Here is a 26,473-nt window from a genome sequence, read left to right on the forward strand (position 1 = left end):
GATCTTAAGTCCTGAAACTGATCCTTCAGACATTGAACAAACCATAAGAGGACAACAAACTTGACCTGGTACTGCAAATAGCAATATTTTCATGAGATGGTCCCTTCTTGTTCTTAACACGAATAATCCATTTCACTGTATTAATTCTTTATTTTAGAAAAAATTTATTTTCACTTCTCAAAAAACCAATCACAGATTTGTGTGTGTGTGTGTGTGTGTGTGTGTGGTGTGTGTGTGTGTGTGTGTGTGTGTGTGTGTGTGTGTGTGTGTGTGTGTGTGTGTGTGTGTGTGTGTGTGTGTGTGCGTGTGTGTGTATGTGTTTGACAAGTATTCTTCAACACACACGCACACACACACACACACACACACACACACACACACACACACACACACACACACACACATATATTCAATTAAAGTCAGAATTATTAGTACCCATTTGAATTTTTTTTTGTTTTTTTGAAATTTTCACAGTATGTCTGATAATATTATTTCTTCTGAAGAAAGTCTTATTTGTTTTATTTCGGCTAGAATAAAAGCAGTTTTAAATTTTTTTTAAACCAATTTATTGTCAAAATTATTAGCACCTTTAAGCTATATATTTTTTTGATAGTCTACAGAACAAACCATCATTATACAATAACTTGCCTAATTACCCTAACCTGCCTAGTTAACTTAATTAACCTAGTTAAGCCTTTAAGGGTGCTTTCACACTTGGTTCAATTGCCTGGACCGTACCCAAGTTCGATTGTCCCCCTTTGCCACCTTCTCGGTTGGTTTGTGTTCACATTGTTGCTGCGTCCCAATTTGCATACTTATACTACACCCTAAAAGTATGTACTTTTTTGTGAAGGAAAAGTACACACTTTTGAGTGTGTAACAGAAGAGTATGCAAGCTTTTGGGACATACTACTTCACCGTTAGCAGATCGTTGTATTGTTTAGTTACGAGCCCTGTCAATCATCCACACATCATCCACATTTCTTACATATTTAATTTCCTACCTTATGGGGTATATGCCGAAGCATGCTAATAGGACTTTTAATTTGCCAGTAACCTGGGTTAATCGTTGCCAGTGAAGTGTATGCCAATGCAAAATTGGCGCGTTTAAGGTCTGTTTTCTTTAAAAATCAGCGATCTCCACTGGCTAAGTGATACTCGATATAAAGTGGGTCTCAGATTGTACAAGAAGCACTGCATTAAATTACATTTTCCCGCCACGTCTTTATAATATGAGCATTTATTATTCCCCAGTAAAATCAATGGAGCTTCAGCGCTAGCCTGCTAATTCTGATGGGCGCGTGCGAGTAAACGGCTTTTTGTCTTGTTTTACGCTTGAGCAACTAAATGAATGTCAAAGTGTGTTTAACTGATTGTTTTTGAATTACATTACAACATCGATGCTGTAAAAGGAACCGTATAAAATGGAAAAAACTCACAATTACAGGTCACCGGAAGTCTATCAGTATGGGAAAAACACTGGCTCGGCATATACCCTATTGGAGAAGCAGCAGGTTAATCTCCCATTAATGAGTCCTTCATGCAGAGAAATCTCCTCAGGTGTTTGGATAATTCTGCATTTAGACGTTAATGTCCAAACACGTCTTTGTATAAGTTCAGTATTATTGTTGCAGATGAAATATAACACAGAAAACGCGATTAAAATATGTTTCAGTAGGCGAGGTATTAATTAACAGTCATACAAACATCTTTACCAAAGCCTCTCTACTTGACGGTTTGTCTCGCGCATCCATCATGTTTGTAGTTTGTTTATACTTTTCACCCGCGTTTGTAGTTCTAATCAAAATTCACATCCTACGTGCAATGTATTGTGGGCAATATCAGCGGTTAGAGTATGGACGCTTCTACACTTCGAGTTTTTACCGGAAATAGTAAACCATACGGGAACCTTTGGCGTACACTTTTCAACATACTACTATTTGGGACATACTAATTCTACTTTCAAATACTATTTAGGACGGATAGTATGCGAATTGGGACGCAGCATGTCTTTTTTCCTTCTGAACGCCGGTACGCTTGCATCATCGAGCTGCTGTTTTGTTTACGGCTGTTGTCAGGTGACGGTCACGAAAGCAAAGCGCCGAAATGGATAGAAGTCTAAACATCGTGGTCATTCTGCTTTTACTGAATCTTTTGGTTTGGGACATACGCGCGTCTATCTGCCGCAATAATATTATAAACATTCAGAATATCACACAGTGCATGCAGAAGCTGTTTTTGGAGGAGACAATCTGAATTATTAACCCCCCTGAATTATTAGACCGAATTGATGGCATGATAATCATAACCAAACTGAACACACACTATATATAAGGAGTGTGTTCGATTCGGTTATGATTATTATGTCATCGATTCAGTTCATTTCGATATCTCACTGCATATATATATATATATATATATATATATATATATATACATATATATATATATATAATGCATGTATTATTTTTTTTTTTTTAAACAAAAAATCTATGACTAAATTCATGAAGACAATATCACAATATAAATATTTTCACAGTCATCTGTTTCAGTTTACAATTTAAAGTATGTTAGTGCTACTAACTAAACATTTTAAACTATAATAAAGATATAAAATGTAATGTCTTTAAAGGCTGTCTGTCCACTGGAAATAGTGAAATGGTAAAAATCACCTAGAATATAATAAAATTGAGTATTGCAGCATCAAATATTTGAGTCAAAGGCAGAAACTGAAACACTTTGGCTCTAATAAACTAATCAACAAGCAGAACTATATTTTTTGATTAACTCACCCCTAAATAAGAAAAAAAAATTGTGGTTGGTCACTTTACATAGCCAACATAGTTTACAGGGTGATGTTCAACTAGAATAGGCTGTAAAGTGGACCAAAGTTAATGCTGATAGTCAAAAGGATATGTGAGACTATTTGCTTCTACCTACCATCAACCACTAACAACTGCCTGGGGAACATAAATACACCACCAATCATTACTTATAGCCAGATTATAGAGTTGACAGGCCTGCTGAGATTATGTCAGGGCAAGCTCTCACAGGCTGATGGGATAATATTAGACCGAGAGAGAGTGAAAGAGAGCGAGAGAGAAAGAGAGATAGAGTCTAAGGCTCAGCAGGGTAGATGGGTTTTAGGGCCTGGGTTTTCCTTGGCACACTCTGCTCTGTGTGTATCTGGTGAGGGTCTAAGCTCTGGAGATAGCGCTGGAGAAACTGATACTGGCAGCAAAGGGAGGGAGAGGGGAATTCTGCTGATCACAATAAGGCCTCTTTTCTCTGAAAATGTTATCAGGTTCAATTAGGGAAAGGACAGGCTTGGCTTTCTTTTTATAGTAGAGCGCCCAGGGCTGTGTGACATGTAATTACATCGTAATGTAACCTGAGAGCTTGTCTGCAGTTTATGGTCTGCTAGTTAATTACAGTGTGTATGATGTTACCATACTGTTTGAGCATTTTACAGTTTTTTTTCGCATTGATATTAGTGATAATTTGTGGTGCTTTACGATGATGGGCCTGACTAAACATGATTACAGTGGCTCTCCAATGCTCAGATTCCTGACCACAAATCAAAATCACAACCTCGTAAACCAAAGTGTGAACCTCAAAGGCATGAAAGCGTGCACTTGGGACAGACACTGTGGTGTCAACATGAAGCAAATCAAATCAACATGAAATCAAAGTAGACTCAATTTCCTTCCTTAATTCACATTCCAGGTCTTTTACACCATTCAAAGCATCTAAGCATGTCTTAACTACTAACCGTCAACCACATCTGTGTGTGTCTGCAAGATGTGTGCTACGAAACATCTAAAATATTAAAGTAAACTAAAAATAAATGCAATAAACAGATTAAATGATGTCAAAAACCACTTGTCCAAGGTTTGTAGGGTTGATAATGCAGTAAACAAAAAAAAAACTGTTAAATAACTGCATTTATTGTAAAATGTTTAAAGAAGATGTTTACTTTAAAATAAGCAAACTTCACTACTACAACAAAAGTCAAGGGAAAAGTGAGGAAAGAATCTAATAAAATAATTAAAATAGCACATCAGCTAAAAACAACATCAAACTATGGCTCATAATTAACAACTGAAGCACTGAGGTATATACAGTATAGACAAGTGAACAAGCTAACAGGGGAGGAGCTAATTGTTAATTAAACTAGAAACTAGGATAACCACAGAAACAAACAAGGCAGGAAGAGCCAAACCTCGAGACTTTTATTAATCTTCAGAAGCAAAATGTATATATTTCAGCTCAAACATGAGAGCTCCCTCATCCTCCAAATACAGCAAGGTTCCAAGCTCTTTTTGGCTGAAAGACACCATACCGGACAACGCGCTTTACCGACGGGGCTGTCAGCTGTTCAGTGCGGATCACGACGAAGAATCAACGCGGAAATCGCGCGGTGACGGGACGTGCTTTTACATCAATGAAAGGTGGTGTACAGATGTAACAGTTTGAAAGAAGATGTGCTGTCCAGATCTCAAAGCACTTTTTAATAACTGTAAGCCTTTTTACTCCCTGCGCGAGTTCTGCTCGTTCATCCTCGTCAGTGTTTACATTCCTCCGCTCGCGCACCCGAGTCTGGCGATACAGAAACTAGCTGATCAGATCACAGTGATAGAGCAACAACTCCCGGACTCTGTTTTAATCATTCTCTGGGATTTTAACAAAGCAAAACTATCCCATGAACTGCCAAAATATAGACAGCATGTTACATGTCCCACAAGAGACAGTAACATATTGGATCACTGCTACACCACAATAAAGGATGCATACCGCTCCGTCCAACGAGCAGCTTTGGGACACTCTGACCATTGTTTGATTCATCTCATTCCAACCTACAGGCAGAAACTGAAAACAGCCAAACCTGTATTAAGATCTGTGAAAAGATGGACTAACGAAACAGAGCGGGATCTACAAGCCTGTTTCGACCTCACTGACTGGAGTGTTTTTGAAGCTGCTGCAAACGATCTGGATGAGCTCACAGAGACTGTAACATCTTATATCAGTTTCTGTGAAGACGTGTGCATTCCTACCAGGACTTAACTCACATACAACAATGACAAACCATGGTTCCACTGAAAACTCAGACAGCTACGTCAGGCCAAGGAGGTTGCTTACAGGAATGGGGAGAGGGCCTTGTATAAGCAGGCCAAATACACACTGGAAAAGGAGATCAGAGTCGCAAAAAGGAACTATTCTAAGAAACTAAGGAGTCAGTTTTTTTCCAGCGACTCAGCATCCGTGTGGAAAAGTTTGAAAAACATCACAAACTACAAGACACCATCCCCCAGCACTTTAGACAATGAACGACTTGCAAACGACCTGAATGAGTTTTACTGCCGGTTTGAGAAAACCCCCCACACCTATTCTGAACTGCTCTTTACGCCACCATTAACACCTCCACCACCCCCGCCTCCCCATACCTGCACTTCAGTTCAGTGAAGATGAGGTGCGCCAGGTCTTCCAGAAACAGAGGAGGAAAAAAGCAAAAGGCCCAGTTTTATAACACCAGCCTGTTTAAAATCCTGTGCTGACCAACTGGCCCCCATCTTCACCCTGATCTTCAACAGATCACTGAAGCTGTGTGAAGTGCCCTCCTGCCTCAAACGCTCTATCATCATCCCCATCCCAAAGAAACCCAAACTTACAGGACTAAATGACTACAGACCGGTGGCGCTAACATCTGTGGTCATGAAGTCTTTTGAAAAACTGGTGCTGGCCCACCTGAAGGACATCACTGAACCCTCACTGGACTCTCTTCAGTTTGCGTACAGAGCAAACAGGTCTGTGGATGATGCAGTAAATATGGGACTGCATTACGTTCTGCAACACCTAGACAGACCAGGGACCTATGTGAGGATCTTGTTTGTTGACTTCAGCTAGGCGTTTAACACTATCATCCCAAAACTTCTCCTGCCCAAATTAACTCAGCTCTCTGTGCCCACCTCTGTCTGTCAGTGGATCAACAGCTTCCTAACGGACAGGCAGCAGCTGGTGAAGCTGGGAAAATTCTCATCTAGTATCCACACAATCAGCACTGGCACACCAGGGGTGTGTCCTCTCCCCACTGCTCTTCTCCCTGTACACGAATGACTGCACTTCAAAAGACTCCTCTGTGAAGCTCTTGAAGTTTGCAGACGACACCACACTTATCGGCCTCATTCAGGACGGTGACGAGTCTGCTTACAGACAGGAGGTTAAGGAGTTTGCTGTCTGGTGTAGTCACAACAACCTGGAGCTCAACACGCTCAAAACAGTGGAGATGATAGTGGACTTCAGGAGAGACCCCCTGCTCTCCCCCCACTGAGCATCATGGACAGCATTGTGGCAGCAGTGGAGTCATTCAGGTTCCTGGGCACCACCATCTCTCAGGACCTGAAGTGGGACACTCACATTGACTCCATTGTCAAAAAAGCTCAACAGAGGCTGTACTTTCTTCGTCAGCTGAGGAAGTTCAACCTCCCAAAGGAGCTGCTGAAACAGTTCTACACTTCCATCACTGAATCAGTCATCTGCACATCAGTAACTGTCTGGTTTAGCTCAGCTACTAAATACGACCTCCAAAGACTATGTCGAATAATTCGGACTGCTGAGCGAATCACTGGTACAACCCTTCTTACTCCCCAAGAAATTTACTTATACAGAGCGAGCAGAAGGGCTGCCAAAATCACTCTGGACCCCTCACACCCAGCACACTGCCTCTTTGAACTTTTACCTTTTGGTCGATGCTACAGAGCACTGTGCACCAGAACAGCCCGACACAGAAACAGTTTCTTTCCTCAGGCAATCCATCTCATGAACACTTGATGATAATAATTGTGGAACCAACATCACTACTTGCCATACACTTTTATACACATATACACTTATTTAACACACACTTTACATGTCAATTTGCACATAACAGCTGCACATATAACGTTGTATATAGTAATAAACATGTACATACACTTGTCAATCTGTATATTTGCATTCACTACTTACTTGTATTTTTTAAAAATATATTTATTATCTGTTTTTTGTCCTGTCTCTATTATCCTGTTGCACTGTAGAAGCTCTGTCACGAAAACAAATTCCTCATATGTGTGAACATACCTGGCAATAAAGCTCTTTCTGATTCTGATTCTGATTCTTTTATAGTCCCGAAAGGTAACAAAAACATCCTGAAAACAGTTCTTCATTGGTTCAATCAGAAAATGTTTAAGCTACGAGAACACCATTGTGAGCACATTAAACAATAATAATGACAACAGTGTCTTCTCCACAGTGCCTGTATTGGTTGCATGTTTACAAATGGCACCTGAACATACCTACCAACACTCCCGTTTTTCCCGGGAGTCTCCTGTATTTCAGACCAATCTCCCGTTTTGTTCTGTCTCCCAGAAAACTCCAAGAATTTAACATCCCCAACCCCTCCCCCCGGTCCTCAGCTTTTTTTGTATAGTCTATAATACACCCGCATCGCCAACATTGGTGTAATGTCCGATCGCAGCAGCTGCCTGAATAGTACAGACCAGGGACCCCAACCACCTCCCCCTAGCCCCCCACTTTTCATCTATGTACGGCACCTACACATCCTCACCACTCCGAGCCCACCCCCCTCCTCCGCATCAGCTCCACCCCCCCTCCCCCCTTCCTGGGCTCCGGGATTTTCTGAGGCAAACATAGAAAGTTGTGCATCTACATCAGTATGATGTACATACTATACGTTCCTGCACAGTGCTCATGGATGCAGTGCGCACAATATACTGACACTGAGGAAAAGAAACTGTTGGATAAGGTTGTTAGTTTTTGTTTGATGTGCACTCAAAAATTCATTCATTCATTTTCTTTTCGGCTTAGTCCCTTTATTAATCTGGGGTCACCAATGCGGAAAGAACCGCCAACTTATCCAGCATATGTTTTACACAGCGGATGCCTTCCAGCTGAAACCCATCACTGGGAAAGCACTCAAAAATATTACTAACATTTCAATTGATCCACTGAATGCATATGGTATGTTTTGAGTATGTTTTATGCTACCTTTGTGGACTTTGAACAACTCTGAGGATGAGAAAGCTCTCAGATTTCACCTAAAATATCTTAATTTGTTTTCCAAAGATCTCAGAGTCATTAATAACTGAATTTTCATTTTTTGGTGAACTAACCCTTTAACATGTAAACTAAAAACAGCTTAGTCTTCTATTTATCAGAGGTTGCCACAGCGAAATGAACTGCCAACTATTCCAGCATATATTTTGCACAGCGGATGCCCTTCCATCTGCAACCCAGTACTGGGAAACACCCATACACTCTTACATCAACACATGCACTCATACCCTATGGCCAATTTTTGTTTACCCAATTCAACTGTAGCACAGGTCTTTAGACTGTGAGGAAAACCGGAGCACCCAGTGGAAACCCACGCCAATATGAGGAGAACATTCAAACTCTACACAGAAATCCCAATGGGTCCAGTCGGTACTCGAACCAGCGACCTTCTTGCTGTAACGCGACAGTGCTGAACACTGAGCCACCATGCCGCCCCAAACGAAAAGCTTTTTAAAATATCAGACACAAAAAGACAGGGGAAGCATGAGACAGAGATCATGACAACTGCATTACACACTCACATTTACTTTTAATCTAATGCCTAATACAGTACTAACTTATTTATGATTTCTCCAGACTGCCATAAATCGCAGCATTATGCGACCTTGCATGTTTGCTGGTCATGCTGGAGCCATTACAGATTTGCCAAACTGAAAAGCAATGACATTCTGTTGCGTATGAAATACATTGATGAACACCCCAAATGTGAAATGAACTAGAACAACTTGAATGAACCGAGCACCACACGGACCATTTATTTAAAGAAAATATAGCTCTGTGTGAGCTTAAACAAACAAGATCTTGCTGGACCAGTCATTTACATGAACACTAAACAGAGCTGTGATATCCAGAAATTGTTTAAATTCAAACAAAACAACTCTGGTGTGAAAAACAGCTGAAATATTGTCCACATATGATCAAAAAAATGGGCTTTATATAAAATGTCATTATGTTGTGTATGTATTAAACATGGTGCAATATAATAAAATTACTGGATTTCATTATTTTATAGTTAGTGTCTTTAGGTATTTGTTGTCATGTATTTCATAACATATTTACTTCAAGGGTTTATCACAGTGATTTATGTAGTAAAATGGTTCCCATTAATAATTCTTACTACCATTCAATATTACATTTAAAAAAAAAATCACATTCTCTTTCTATAAACCAGAAATGAGAATGTGTGTAATTAATGTGCAACTAAAAAACTACTAAATAAAACCACCTGGTGCAAAAAGTAAGAATGTTTTTTTTTTTTTCTAAAGCTGTTTAATTTTACACCTTCAATGTGTAACCAAACAATAAAATAGGTATACGATCCCTTTAAACATAGATACTACATTGATAAAACATTGCATGGGCTTATGAAAAAGTATCTAAAAGCACATAAAGTGTGCTATTCTGGGAAGTCTTATCAATATGTTCCACAGTACTTTTCTTGCTGTATGACAAAGTTAAGACCCAATGACATAGTCCAAATCACCAGAACTGCATCTGAAAGTCAAAAACCATTACTAAAGCTATAACTTTCCCTTAACTTCTGCCCTATTTCCATGCATTTTCTCTACTCCACCCTATTATATAAGTGTTGACAATTTTCCAGAGTCTCTTTTCCTGTAAGTCCAATAAAATATCTGTGGGAAACACCTATGATTAAAAATCCATATGTGGAATTGTCTTATGCACATATACCATCTCTGTTCTAAAACGTCATAAGCTGCAGGCATAATTGTATGCTCTCAATACAGAGGTTGTTTCAAAACATGGAAGGCAACATTATGCCTAGAAAGACAGTACAGTGTACCACTGTCTACATCCTTCAACGATAAGCCAATCCCAGAATGCTAAAAAATACTTTAGAGTTTTTGCCAATAACCAAGTTTGTTTAAACTCCTACATGGACTTTTATAAAACTTAGATTAATTTATTTATATGGTTGAAAAAAAAAACAGAACTAAAAAAAAAAGGGAGGGGGGGTGTTAAATAATTATTTAAGTGAAATCAAGTCAACTTGAGCTTTGTTGTCATTCCGCTACTTGTGTGGACATACAGAATGAAATGCAGTGTTGGGGAGAAACTAGTTACATGTAATGGCGTTATGTAATTTAATTACAAAATAAAAGTAACAGTAATTCGTTACAGTTACTGAGAAAAAATGTGTAATTAAATTACAGTTACTTTTGAAAATGTTAAAGATTACAAATGGGGCTAGATGTTGAATAATATTAATCTGTTGCTTTGCCTGTTTTTGATATGCATGATGCCTTTTGCTAAAGCCATTTATTAAAGCGGTGCTTTTCTGATGCTTTTGACTGGTTTTCCGGTTTGATTGCGGCACACCATGGCTATTTCTCAACATGCATTCCACAGCAGTCTTGCGTCCTCGTGTTCTCGTGTAACGTCATCATCAGCTGCCAAAGTTCAGTTCCAATACTCAAGACTGCAAGAACGGAGGATGCGTGAAACTTCCCGGATGTGTTCTTGATATCGAGGATGCACCGATGCAGACTTGAGCACCGAACTCGCTCTAGAAGTCCCAGAAGTCATTGCGACTGGAGGTGGATATAAATTACTATAGTATTTTAAATGTGTAACATTTGGTTTTATTAAATTTTTTGTTTTTGGTGTTATATACACTTTAATCTGTTTCTGTACAGCATTTTATTTACAGTAAACAATTGAACTGAAACATTATGCCTGATATGTTTTATTGACAGTTTTATTGATCACTAAGATGTGATTGACGTGGATTTAAGTTGCTTAGATTTAAAAATGAAAATTGCAAAAATAGCTTAGATGTATTTTTTATTGCAAATGCCACAAAAATCACCCTGCACAACTAATTTTGGTTTTTGATTCAACTAAAATTTGGATTTTGTAACAACAGTAAACATTTCTTTCTTGTTATAAGGTCTGGTTTTGTGGTGGCTGCACTTTAAAATTCAATTAATATAATCTTAATTCAAGTGATAAAAGGTTTAGAAATTCTAACAGTAAACAGCTACTGTAAGGTCAAACCTGCTTGGTATAAATGCTTGAAAATGATTCAGTTGAAAATATCCATTAAAAACGTTCAAGTAATCAAAATGTAATCAGATGTAATCAGTTACTTTTATAAAGTAATTAAAAAGGTACACTACTTATTACTTTCTAAATAGGGTCATTTGTAATCTGTAATCTATTACATTTCCAAAGTAACCTCCCCAACACTGATGAAATGTCACATCTTGCAGGAACATAGTGCTAAACAAAATAGTTTCAGATACACATAACCTAAGACAGACTATAAAAGTACTTTACATAATACAGTTAAATATTGCTCAAGATAAATCATTTATTTTAAATATTCACTATTCATTTTAATTTTGGTTAAATTATTGATAATTTTGTCGTGCCTCTTTTCAGTTACTCAAGTTATATTAAAATAACCCAAAAAATAAAAGGTAAAGCGTTCTCCTACTTCACTGACCTAATTGTTCTCTCTCTTTCTCAACATCTACCTATGCTTTACCTCTTGCTAACTCTCTCCCATTCTTTCTTGCTCTCATGAGCACAGGGATTCGCCTCATCTGACACATAGAGATTATCTAAGGCCTTCAAAGGAAGTAGCAAGATAAAACGATGGTGTATTAAAATAAGACTTAACCATTTCACTGTGTGCGTGTTGAAGGTAAAGAACCTTAGTATTTTGCAGAGTAACCTGCACAGAGCTCTCTGTGCCTTCATTCGCTCCAGGCATCATGAGGGTTTAACTTCCCAGTCCCTGCTCCTATTCCTGCCTTCCCTCCATCTCTCCATCTTTTCCCACACTCTCACGCTCTCTAGGGACACTGAATGCTGTATTGTGGGTTCAGGCAGTAAAATCACCATAGTGTTACTAGCTTATGTCATTCAATTTGAGCAACAATCTTGGAAAAATAATTCTGTGCATTTTGCAAACCAATCACCATTGTCTAAAATTATCTATACAGTCAAGCCCAAAATTATTCAAACCATATATGGCTGAAAGCGGCGCTGGTCCTCACAGAGCTTTTTCATAATGTAGAAAATTTGATTTCATATATGCAGATTATTTACATAAATGGGATGAGAATAGGCTTATATAACAAAATAAACACAAAAATGTCCAAAATAAAATGACAAAAACCTTTAAATTGCAAAGATGAAAGACTTCAGAACTGGACAGTGCTAATGCGCTCAGTTATTCGGCTTCACTTAAGCCACAGCTGTATTTATGTGCGATAGTCCACATGATGTTTTTCTTTGACCGTTCAGGTGCAAGGAGAACTGCTCTCACTCTATCTGAGGGAACGAGGGTTTTGTGGGCGAGAGAATGATTTGCTGAAGATGGGAGTTGGACGTCAGTGTGATTCTGCCTATCCTGGCTGCAAGTTAATACATTTTCTTCTAGCTTGTTACCTATGATTATGTTTTTCTCCTGGGATGCTAAAAAGCCCCAGAACATTAAAAAGAACTAGAGGACAAAAATTGCAAGAAGTTTAGTACACCTAGTATTGTGTGACTCTTCCTAAATGTGATTTCCAGGTCCTGAAACAAATTAAAAATATTATGGCTTGGCACTGGCAGACAATAATTTGCTCAAATGATATGTTTTCTTTGGTATTTCAGCGCCTCCTCCAGCTACAAAAACTGAAGTCGTTTCAAGCGCAGGGGTGGGGGTGGGGAGGGGTGTTGTGCACGGAGCCTATCACAAATGCCTCGCAGCTTTGCTTAATGGTGCAGTATGTAGTATTGAACTAGGTATTGCAGTTCAGATTCAAAACATTAGAGAGATTTTTTTTTCTGTCGATGTTCTGTCGCTGTTCTGTCGATTTGTCCTACCTTGTCATTCTGTCCTACCAGATTGTGCTACTAGTATGGCTGGGCGATAATTCGATATCGATAATTATCACGATTATCACGATAATGACAGTTCGATAATATTTATGCACTATGCGCAACGCTACGCAGGCATTTCGCAGCCTGCCCTTCCGGATGCCACACGCAGTACAAGTTTACAGCCATACAGTGTTAGTTGCACTTGGAGGAGTAAGAAAAAATAAGGTAAAAAATGTCACAGTCACAGACATTGTTGCCAAGAAACGTCACTAGACTTTAGTAGTCTGGAGCTACTTAGTTTTTTGCAATCTGACACAAAACAGCAACGTGACAGAGCAAACTGCAGACGACTCGTGTCATCAAAAGCAGGCAACACCACAAACCTGTTTCATCATTTAAAACAATGGCATCCTTATGAAGATGCTAAGAAATTACAGACCCAAACAAGTGTTGATAAACCAGTGAAACTACCCAGCAGAGTTTCATGTCATCATTTTCGAAAGCAGTGTCTTATGAGAAAAAAAACTTAAAAGACTGACGAAACATATGACAGACAACACAACCTCAAACACATCTAAATGAACATTTGATGCTTGCTGTAAACTAAAAGCTGCATTATTTAAGAGCATTTATTACAACACTGATTGGATCTTTTTTTTTTGTCAAGCTTATGTTTCCTTTTTAATATGCTATTAAGATATTTTCTTTGAAATCTGTAATACCACTTTTGTCCCTTATCGACGGTAAAATAAGCAACCTTTATGAAGAACATAATCACAAAGGAGTAATCAGATGCTCAAGACAAAATCTTTAAAATAATGACATATTAAAAATGCAGCAAATATATGACAGACATTTACAACAACAGTGGATCGATTAAATGCTAATTTTCCACGGAGTGAAGCATCATGCACCCGCAATTGTTTAAGACGTGCATGAAATAAAAATATATACACTTTATATATTTTTCTTTGAAAATGTATCTATTTGCAACAAATTTCGCTTTGTATAATGTGTAACTTAATTTCGATGTATATTTTGTTGGTCAGTTATCTACAACATAAACAAGAAGAACGAATAACATCTGACGTGAAGTGCTTTAAAACAAGTCCGCTATAGTATATGTTTTAGCGCCAAAACAGTCCATTAAACTGTTTTGACGGTTTCAGTTTAATTTATTAACGAAGCACGGTTTGAGCAACATGAGCTGGTCTTTACAGCTATTCGCAGCACTGATAGTATTCTTAGGTTACCTCAGAAGAATAAACTCGGTCTGAAAGATGAGAGAGCTCAGAAACTCGTTGAATTAATGGAGAGGCTCCCCGCATGTCTTGCCGTGAAGCGTGATTTTTAAAATGAGAGTCTGCACATAACTATTCGTGTCAGTCTCTAAGATAAAATTGGTTAAAATACCCGCGGATATAACAGAGATCTGCGTATATGCGTCCCGCAATATGCAATGTCAAAATAGTGGCTCCTTAAATAAGGTAAACTGCACACACTTGATTATGTAATGCATGGACACGTCTTACAGCGCAAAGCATAACTAAACCTTTAAATGTCCATGCTTAATCAGTCATCGATAAGGTCTATCGATTAAAGGGTTATTGACAATTGATAGATCATCAAGTAATCGTTAGCATCCCTAAATAAAATATATTAAAGGACATTTTACCCTAAATTTATCATGCTCCCCATTAAAAGGAGAGTTCATCCAAAACTGAAAATTCTGTCTCCATTAACTCACCTTCTATGTGTTCCAAACTTGTTTTACTTTTTATCTAATGTTGAACAATAATATCTACCAACTTGTAGGTAATGTCTTTGATTGTTGAAAACTTGAACAGTAAGTGAATTAAAATTGTTCATTTGTTTTTGTTTTTTAATTATTTATATTGTCAGACAGTCAAAACATTTCACAAAATGTGTTAAATCAGCTGCACAAAGCGATTGGCATGCTGAAAATCCTATAAAATTGCTAGATATAAAGATTTGACATTAATCTTGATAATTATCGATATCGACAGATATAAAAAAAAAAAAGTTGACTTTTTTTTGCCATATTGCCCTAGCTACCAGTGTAAATTTTAATGTGGATTAGTGTGATATGAAACTGATATGAAACCTACCTAATCCCTAACCACAACCTCAGAACCATTCAAATACAGTGCTGGTAGCATAATCTGATGGGTAGGATAAAATGTCAGGACACCAGCTCCTCCTCTGACCACCTGGAGCAAATGCAGGTACCAGATTTACTAGTGATTGAACTAGGTTTTGTAGTCCAAATTTTAAATATGTGAGAAGTATTTTTAGGTCAAATTTTAGACCAAAAAAAAAAAACACTGACTGTAGCATTGTTTTTTTTTCAGATAGACATGTTAACTCAGCATGTTTCTTAAATATCTGCAAACTTGTCATAGTATTTTTATGCTTTGGAAGAGTCCAAAACATACATACAGCGCCTTTAAAGGGGTGGTCCACTACGATCTCTTATTTATCATTTTTATACTTTAGTTGATGTGTAAAGTAGCTGTGTGAACATAAACAACATCTCTGACTGTAATACACTCAAAGTTTAATGCAAAGGGAGACATTGACTTTTACAGAGTTAGCTTAGCAAAGCCTACAGCGAATGAAGTTTGGGGACTACAAAAAAATACATCTGGATTAGTGTGATCACATGGGTTTCCAGTTACATGCATTTACCATGTGCATACAGTATACCCCGTGCAGCGAAGGGGAGTGGCCAGAGGCGCTGTAATGTTACAGTGGACAAAGCTAAAATACCGCCCAATGCAGCTATTTCCACAGAGCTTCTTCTGTTTCTGTATTTGGGCCTCCAAAGGACACGACACAAAGAGAGAAGTGCTAAACAGTTGCATTTAAAATATGCTCCAAAGAAATGTAAAAAAGATATAGCGCTAGCTATTGACAAGGAAGAACTTCCAGAATCTCTCCCAGTTCAGTGCTGGATTCGGCTAAAAACACCTCAAATAAGGAGCAGCTCCAACAAACAGAAGCTGTGGATTTGTGAGCCACAATCTGTAAGTAGTTTTAATTAGTTAAAATTGATCTATGACATGCACAGTGTCTAGCATAAACGGTATGTTGTAGCAAGGATGTAAACAACGGGAAATGCTGTTTGGCACCGCTAACAATTTAGCTACGAATTCATATTTATCAGGCAAACCCCTGTAAACACCCACAATCTTCAGAAGCGCTGCAGTCTCTCTATGCATCCGCTTTCCCTGCGTTCTACATCTCAGATAATGAACCTGTGAAAGATATGTAAACATTTTATATTACTTACATGCTTATTCCGAATATATGTGAAAAACATGTAACGCGTTGAGTTAGGTAAAAAAAAAATACAGGATAGCTTGACTAACTCATGTTCCAGCAGAAAAATCAATCAAAGCTCACACGGGTCAATTTCCACATCTTGCTCACTGTTTATTACAGAAAAATAACTTAATCCGAGCATTAGAGAAAAATAAAAATAAACATCAACCCTGCACACATGCGGTTCTCGTGTTACATGCATCTACAGACTGTTCACGCACACACATAAAATGGCGATTCTCTCTTAAAGGAGCCACACCCTATTTTCACTCATTACAGACACTTGTCAGATTTTATTTTAAAGACCAGGCATGAGGTTCATCCTTTTATCTTCTGTCTGATTAAGGCTCAAACAGATACTGCTAACAACTACTCTGATTGACACTATTTACACAGCAGAATCAAAGCGCTTGCTTGTGGAGACGTGACGCTTTACTAGTGAGTAGAATTGATCCGCGAATTACAGCACATTATGTTAGCTGACAAATCAGAGCCCATTAAGGGCGGTCAGAGGAACTAGGAAATATGACAGTCATTTTCATGTTAGCAGAGTAACTGTATATGATCAAAGTAAGATAAATGAAAAAATGACATGTTTTCTACAAATGAAGCCTGAGCAAACATTGCTTTGCACCCCATAAACACAACCAAGCCTTAAAATTACACTCTAGACCACCCCTTTCAGAACCTGCTCGACAGTGCTCATATGTTAGCGGGAATTATTGTTTGAAAAAATTCAGCGCTGTTTGGTACATGCATACCTATATTCATACACACATGCATGTTTTTGGAGATTTGCAAAAACTCCAAATGTACATTATAACTGTTTCGACACAAATCTGTTTGTTTTTGTTCAGGTAAACAGTTAGTCCAGCAATTGGTTAAAATTGGCCGGTTGACATGTTAGGTTACATACTGAAACTGGGCAACGCTTTGAAAGGGCAACTTTATCCCCAGAACTGCAGAGAAAATGTCTGGCAAATGCACATTCCCTTTGTTTAACTTAAAAAGAGCTCTTGCATCACTGCAGTAACACACATCATTACAGTTCAGTAAAACAGATGTGCTGTTATTTTATCCACAAACATAGTCAACGTAACATAATGATCAACAAGGCCAAAGTGTAAAGAAAAGCTCTTTTGAACATTGTGGCTATGTAATGCACTAAGCCCATTCTTAGAGATATAATGAGATATATCGTTTCTATCGTTATAACGTTTCTGCGGTTTTTTTGTGTAAACAAGTATTTTACAGTACTTTGGAATCAAATACTATCACATTTGACTTACCAAAGTCACGCAAGTGGCAATTTCACATCTGTCACATCCATAACGGAGAGGTGTCACATCCATAACTACACTTTTTCCTCATAAATGCAAAAATATCAAATAAAATCAGTCATTTTTTTTCTATAGTGAGCCGACTCTTATCCTTTTGATTAACATTATTTCTTTTCAATTGTGCAGTTTAATTCACAGAATTTCTACAAAGTATGTTGTAGACTACAAACTTGCATACTTTTTGGTCACATCCATGACGCATGTTTATTATGGAAGCAAACGAGTAGCATAATTCATTTCGAAATGTAATATGCAATATGGCAATGCAATATGTTAAATGGCAATGTATTTCTATATTTTTAATTTGCATTTTCCAAGACATATGTGCAATGTCTGGTGCAGAATGAAAATGAAAATTTAATCCCATCGTTTGCATTTCTCATTTCAAACACGGTTTTAATATGTATATTGAATGCACAATTTAATGCTTTATAAGTTACAAAATTTAATTGAAAATGCAATACACAAACTGACTTTGATGTGTATAAAGTACAAGCAGAAACTAACAAAATTATCAGTGTATTATTTGTGCATATGTATGGAGTCTATCATATGTGCATATTTTTAGAGTGTATATGTATATAATGCATATGTATGGAGTGTATCATGTCTGTATATGTATGGAGTGTATCATGTGTGTATATTTATAGTGTATCATGTGTGCATATGTATAGAGTGTATCATGTGTGTGGAGTGTATCATGTGTGCAAGCAAATTGCCTTTCGATGTGTTCATTAAGTCCCAGTAGCTACGTGACTAACCTCTCAGGCCAGAGACCTGAGTTCTATCCCAGACCCTGACTTGTGTGTATATGTATAGAGTTTATCATGTGTGCAAATGTATGGAGTGTGTGTACCATGTGTGTCTGTGTATAGAGTGTATCATGTGTGCAAATGTATGGAGTGTGTGTACCATGTGTGTCTTTGTATAGAGTGTATCATGTGTGCATATGTATGGAGTGTGTGTGTCTATATGTAGAGTGTATCATGTGTGCAAAAGTATGGAGTATATCATGTGTGTATGTGTATAAAGTGTGTATGTGTGTGTATATGTAGCATGTGTGCAAATGTCTGGAGTGTGTGTATTATGTCTGCATATGTATGGAGTGTGTGTATCATGTGTGCATATGTATGGAGTGTATCATCAGTGGTAACGTGATTAACCTCTCATGCCAGAGACCCGGGTTCTATCCCAGACCTTGACATGTGTGTGGTAATGTATGGAGTGTATATGTATCATGTGTGCAAGTGTATGATATATGCCAATGTACAGAGTGTATTGTGTGCATATGTATGGAATGTATCATGTGTGGAGCGTGTGCATAAATATGGAGCAAATGTGTATATGTATCATGTGTGCATATGTATGGAGTGTGTGTATATCTATAGAATGTATCATGTGGGCATATGTTTAGAGCGTATCATGTCTGTATATGTATACAGAGTATCATATGTTTATGGAGTGTAACATGTCTGTATATGTATCGAGTGTGTGTATATATGTTTCGGGTGGTGCATGGTCACTGTCGCTGTTCGGTTGCCTCACTAAGTGTGTTTGGAGTTTAGATTCGCAATTTACATTTAATCATAAAATACTTCCTCATTCACTAAGTATTTGTCTCTACTACTTTGGGTGAACAAACCCTAATACACTTATACAAACAAAATCTGCTTTAAAATGTTCTGTCCCTCGAGCATCGGCCTGTTGTTTGTAGCTTTAGCATGCTAGCACCGCTAGTCACCTAAAGCTACCGGCCTCTTCCATTCACTAATTTTCTCACTTACTGGCCTTGCTCTTCACCCTGTACAATGTCGCTTGTGTGTCTGTCCTTGAGTGCAGGAGAAGCATCGATGGAGGCATTGGAGCTGGAGCTGGAAGCAGTGGAGTCCCAGATTTGCTCCCTCGAGGTGAAGCTCTGCTCGTTGTAACTCATGCTACGTCCGCCTCATCTGAGGTAAGTGAACGATACAACCACATCACTCCCTCTACATCTGTATAATGTGTGCATATGTATGGAGTGTGTCATGTCTATATATGTACAGAGTGTATCGTGTGTAAATTTATAGAGTGTATCATGTGTGTGGAGTGTATCATGTGTGCAAGCAAATTTCAATGTGTTCAGTAGCTCAGGGGTAATGTGCCTTACCTCTCACGCCAGCGACCCAGATTCTATCCCAGACCCTGACTTGTGTGTATATGTATAGAGTGTACCATGTGTGCAAATGTATGGAGTGTGTGTCTATGTATAGAGTGTATCATGTGTGCAAATGTATGGAGTGTGTTTATGTATGGAAGCAAGTTGTATGTGTTCATCAACTCCCAGTAGCTTAGTGGTAACGTGATTCACCTCTCATGTCAGAGACCCGTATTCTATCCCAGACCTTGAGATATGTGTATCTGTATGGAGTATGTGTATCATGTATAGAGTGTATCATGTGTGCAAACATCTGGAGTATGTGTATCATGAGTGTATGTATGTATAAAGTGTATTGTGTGCAAATGTATGGAGTGCGTATATGTATGGAAGCAAGTTGTATGTGTTCATCAACTCATGTGTGACTCACCTCTCACGCCTAAGACCTGGGTTCTATCCCAGACCTTGACATATGTGTATCGTGTGTATATGTATGGAGTGTATATGTATGTGTGCAAACGACTGGAGTGTGTGTATCATGTGTGCAAATATATGGAGTTTGTGTATCGTGTGTGTTAATGTATGGAGTGTATGTGTATCATGTGTGCAAGTGTATGATATATGCCAATGTGTAGAGTGTATTGTGTGCATATCAAAATCAGAAAGAGCTTTATTGCCAGGTATGTTCACACATAAGAGGAATTTGTTTTCTTGACAGAGCTTCTACAGTGCAACAAGATTACAGAGACAGGACAAAAAACAGATAATAAATATATTTAAAAAAAATAGAAGTAAGAAATGATTGCAAATATACAAATCGACAAGTGTATGTACAGGTATATTACTATATACAACGTTATATGTGCAGCTGTTATGTGCAAATTGGCATGTAAAATGTGTTGTTAAATAAGTGTACATGTGTATAAAAGTGTATAGCAAGTAGTGATGTTGGTTCCACAATTATTATCATCAAGTGTTCATGAGATGGATTGCCTGAGGGAAGAAACTGTTTCTGTGTCGGGCTGTTCTGGTGCGCAGTGCTCTGTAGCGTCGACCAGAAGGTAAAAGTTCAAAGAGGTAATGTGATGGGTGTGAGGGGTGCAGAGTGATTTTGGCAGCCCTTCTGCTTGTTCTGGATAAGTACAGTTCTTGGGGAGTAGGAAGGGTTGTACCAGTGGTTCACTCAGCAGTCCGGACTATTTGACGTAGTTTTTTGAGATTGTATTTAGTAGCTGAGCTGAACCAGACAGTTATTGATGTGCAGATGACTGATTCAATGATGGAGGTGTAGAACTGTTTCAGCAGCACCTTTGGGAGGTTGAACTTCCTCAGCCGACAAAGAAAGTACAGCCTCTGTTGAGCTTTTTTGACAATGGAGTCAATGTGAGTGTCCCACTTCAGGTCCTGAGAGATGGTGGTGCCCAAGAACATGAATGAATCCACTGCTGCCACAATGCTGTCCATGATGCTTAGTGGGAGGAGAGCAGGGGGGTTTCTTCTTGAGTCCACTATCATCTCCACTGTTTTGAGCGTGTTGAGCTCCAGGTTGTTGTGACTGCACCAGACAGCCAACTTCTTAACCTCCGGTCTGTAAGCAGACTCGTCACCGTCCTGAATGAGGCCGATAAGTGTAGTATCATCTGCAGTCTAAGTTTGGGTTTCTTTGGGATGGGGATGATGGTGGAGCGTTTGAGGCAGGAGGGCACTTCACACAGCTCCAGTGATCTGTTAAAAATCAGGGTGAAGATGGGGGCCAGTTGGTCAGCACAGGATTTTAAACAGGCTGGTGTTATAAAATCTGGGCCTGGTGCTTTTTTCTCTTCTGTTTCCGGAAGACCTGGACCATACATAGAATGTATCATTTGTGCATATGTATGAAGTGTGTGTATATATTGATAGAATGTATCGTGTGGGCTTATGTGTATCATGTGTGTAAATTTATAGAGTGTATCATGTGTGCAAGCAAATTGCCTCTCCATGAGTTCATTAACTCCCAGTAGCTCAGGGGTAACGTGACTTACCTCTCACGCCAGAGACCCAGGTTATATCCCAGACCCGGACTTGTGTGTCTATGTATAGAGTGTATCATGTGTGCAAAAGTTTGGAGTATATCATGTGTGTATGTGTATAGAGAGTACCGTGTATATGTGTGCATATGTTTGGAGTGTATCAGGTTTGTATAAGTATCGAGTGTATCGTCTGTGTATGTATAGAGTGTATCATGTGTGCATGTTTATAGAGAGTATCTTGTATGGAGTGTATCATGTGTGCATATGTATGGAGTGTGTGTATGTATAGAATGTATCATGTGTATCATGTCTGTACATGTATCAAATGTGTGTATATGTATCATGTGTGGAGTGTATCATGTCTGTATATGTATGGAGTGTATCATGACTGTATATGTGTGTAAATGTAAAGAGTGTATCATGTGTGCATATGTATAGAGTGTATCACGTGTGTGGAGTGTATCATGTGTGCAAGCAAGTTGCCTTTCGATGTGTTCATTAACTCCCAGTAGCTCAGTGGTTACGTGACCCACCTCTCACGGCAGAGACACTGGTTCTATCCCAGACCCTGACTTGTGTGTATCGTGTCTCCAAGATAACTAATTATCTATAAGCAGGTGAGTTTGATCAGAATTGGAGCTAAACTGTGCAGGACACGGGCCCTGCAGGACTGAGTGTGCCCACCCCTGGTATAAAGTGTATGTCTATGTATAAAGTGTATCGTGTGCAAAAGTATGGAGTATATTTATAGAGTGTATATGTATCATGTATGGAGTGTGTGCATATGTATGGAGCGTATCATCAACTGTATGTCTTGAGTGTATCATGTGTATAGAGTGTGTATATATATAGAATGTATCGTGTGCATATGTATGGAGTATATCATGTGTGCATATGTATGGAGTGTATCATGTCTGTATATGTATGGAGCATATTGAGTGTGTATATGTAACGTGTGCATATGTATAGAGTGTATCATGTGTCCATATGTATGGAGTGTATAATGTCTGTATATGTATGGAGTATATCATGTGAGCAAATGTATGGAGTGTGTGTATCATGTGTGCCTATGTATAGAGCAGGGATGTCAAACTCAATTCCTGGAGGGCCGCAGCCCTGCAGAGTTTAAACCCAAACCTTAATAAAACACACTTTTAAAATGTCCGCTATGCACCTGGTGCAGGGCTCTGCCCTCCAGGAATTGATTTTGACATCCCTGATATAGAGTGTATCATGTGTGCATATGTATGGAGTATATCATGTGTACATATGTGTGGAGTATATCATGTGTGCATATGTATGGAGTATATCATGTGTGCATATGCATGGAGTGTTTATATATAGAGTGTATCGTGTGTACATAAGTATGGAGTGTATCATGTCTGCATATGTATAGAGTGTATAATGTGTACAAGCACATTTCGCAAATAACATTTTGGTGCTTTAGCGGATGTGTACTGTATGTTTATGAAAAGAGCTATTGCCTATTTCTTCTTTGTATGTACCGTATAGTGAGAGGTATAGTATCCTTGCTATCTGTAGTAAATCAGTCTAGCCTCTAACCATTTACTGGAATCTTCTTGAAATACTTATTTCTGCTTAGCGTTACTGTGCGTTTTGGTTCTGTCAATGTAATTCGCAGATGATCTCTAAAGCTGCCTGCGCGATTTTCCGGGGAATATCAAACCTGAAACCAACTTTACTGAGCTAGGAGGTGATTGGTTTTCTAAAGTATTTCCCAGTTCACGCTCGAGGGCATGTGCAGCTTCATTAAGCAGCTGAGGACTTCACCATGTTTATGCTGCCAAATGTCCCAAATATTCCTCGCTGCAGCCATGATGACAAAATCTAATACCCGTCTTGCAGCAACGACCGCTGTATGTGGGCGTGGCCAGCCCAGATTGCATTTTTAATTTCACATCGGCTTTCATTCGTCGCGATGTATTAAATGAAAATGGATTTTTTTTTTCATTTTCATTTTGCAGCAAACATTGCACATATGCCTTGGAAAATGCTAACTGAAATACAGAAATACCTTGCAATTTAACATATTGCATAATCATTTTGTGTATCACATTTCAAAATGAATTTTGCTTCAAACATCCCACATTGTTATGCTGTAATTGCCATATTGCATATTACATTTCGAAATGGATTATGCTACTCGTTTGCTTCTATAGTTTATTTCCCTCATTTAAAAGTATAAAACATGTTTACAGATTGATATTTTTCTGATCCCATAACTCTCGGGTAAGTTGTTCTGGAAAATAAACAGATCTTTCAATATAATGTTAACATACATCCATAACGCTGGAATTTCTCATTAATAGAAGCCATTTATACTGAAAACATGCCTGCTTTTATATGCAAAACAATCTGCTCTAACTCCATGCAAAAACAACAGAAATAAAATTTCGAAAACAGAGCAATTCAAACTATTAAATATCATTCGCCAGGAGATGTTGAGTCACTATTTCATTCTTAATGCCAGAAAGTATTTTTTTCATGCCATGCTGACTCTTGCCTTACTCATTGGTTAGAGAAGAGGATGAAGAACAAGTGATTTCTGCTTTTTAAGAAAAAGCTGTTTATATGTCATTTTGGAACATCAACCAGTATAACAGAAACAATGAACAATGTACACACAAGCATGTTTCCTGTTACCTGTGTGTTGTATTGCACTGGTGTTGTGTATCAACCCAGACAATACGTAACAGCTGTTTAAGATTGAAATCATGATCAAAACAACCAGCACCTACAAGAGTTATTTGAAACGAGTTGAAGTTTAATGGGTAAATATGATCTCACGTTTGCACTTGACAGCAATGAACAAGAGCGTATTGCACTCTTACCTTGATTTAATTGCCAAACAGATTTTGTATGAGTACTACTGCTCTTATTTTATTGTTTCCACAACACTCAGTTATCACCTGCTATGATTTCATTATTATTATTTATTTAACAATAAGCCATTTTGAAAAACTATATTGAAATGTAGATATATTCTTATATTCAGCTTGGTTCTGTTTTGAACAGGTAACTGTAATTGGCAGTGAATGGCAGACCTTCTGCATAATGCAATGTAGATTGTCTCATGAGATCAGATGGTGTAATATTGGAGGGCACGTGTCCACTATCATGATCATTACAACAAAATCAGGATCTTTAATTAGTAGTAATATCATCAACTAACTACATTTTTTAAACAAAACTGGATTTTTTACTAACACCTGTGCATAACCATTCAAAAATGAAAAGAGAAAGACATGTTCAGATAAAGAGAGAAACAAAGCAAAAAAAAGTTCAAATTGAAACATCAGTCATGTATATACCCTAAAATACATGTAAATTAATATATATATATATATATATATATATATATATATATATATATATATATATATATATATATATATATATATATATATATATATATATATATATATTCAGAATAAGATTTAACAAAAGTATCAATAAAGTGTTTTGGACGTGGTGACATAGCCCTAATGTATGTTGTTGTTTTTCTTCAAGTATATCAAGAAAACAAATATGATATTTTGATTTCATGACACCAAACTACCTTATGAACTGTTCAATATCACAGCTTTACACAAACTTCAGAATTGAATGAATGTATTAATTTATTGTCACTATTCAATTGTAGGTTCTACACCTACTGGTTGTCATTTCAGCCAAATAGTGAAATATAGACCAACGTGCACTTCGTTCACAGCTATATAAACAATCATAACTACTGACTCACACTACTTGCAGAGTTGCTTTCTAGACATGATTTATGAGAAGCACATCCAAATATATTTAGTCGCTGCAAACTAGTACGTTGGTGCAAAACAAAACTTGCAAAGTTAACCTGTCAGTGTCCGGCAGCCCATTTAGCCTTTAACACAAACACCTCCGGCATGTAAAGGTGAGCGAGCAAATGAAGATCTGGAATAAATACCTGAACCTGTTGACTCCGCCCCCGCTGCCGCTCACCGCCCCAGTCCAGCCGCGCAGTTTGTTCAGTGCGATGCTGCAGTAAAGTTCCCGTCCGCTCCGGAAAAGAACAATAAACGCCCCATTAAGAGCCTTCAGATGTGTTTTAGTCAAAGTTGAGACAGAACCACGTATGAAGCAGCGGCCATAGGAGAGTCATGTGTGCCGTGTGTGTGTGTGTGTGTGTGTGTGTGTGTGTGTGTGTGTGTGTGAAACCTAAGACGAGTGAATGAACCCGCCCCATTTCCTAAAAGTCCCCTTAACTCTCTCATCTCCATCTTTCAGTCTCTCACTGCTGCCTCTGCTTTTTATTTAACATCATAACATCCTGTAACACATCTGTGTGTGTGTGTGTGTGTGCGTGTGTGTGTGTGTGTGTGTGTGCGTGCGTGTGTGTGTGTGTTTCTACAGCCATAAGCTATTCATGGTTTAATGTGTATCATATCTCTTATGTAATGACTAATTTATATAATGAGTTACTAAAGGCAGGAATAAAAAGAATATAAATTGACCAAAAAAAATTATTATTATTATTATTATTATTATTATTATTATTATTATTATTATATAATTAGAATATAATACCAATTTAAATTATTTAAATGTATTCAAAGTGCGCTGTAATTTTTATTAAAGCAAGCATGTTTGTGTGTCTGTCTGTCTGTTTGTTTGTCCCTTGCAGGACAATGTGTGGGCAC

General features: G+C 38.0%; 1 protein-coding gene across 1 annotated transcript in view; it reads right to left on the reverse strand.

Moving 5' to 3' along the window:
• Positions 1–25,961, reverse strand: part of raraa (retinoic acid receptor, alpha a) — a 348,397-nt gene extending 322,436 nt beyond the window's left edge. The window contains exon 1 of the mRNA XM_056468992.1: positions 25,741–25,961. The gene's annotated coding sequence lies outside the window, so the exon portion shown is untranslated. The remainder of the gene's footprint in view (positions 1–25,740) is intronic.
• Between the last annotated feature and the right edge of the window lie 512 nt (positions 25,962–26,473).

This window comes from Danio aesculapii, chromosome 12, assembly GCF_903798145.1.
Source record: "Danio aesculapii chromosome 12, fDanAes4.1, whole genome shotgun sequence".
In the NCBI taxonomy this organism is placed as follows: Eukaryota; Metazoa; Chordata; class Actinopteri; order Cypriniformes; family Danionidae; genus Danio; species Danio aesculapii.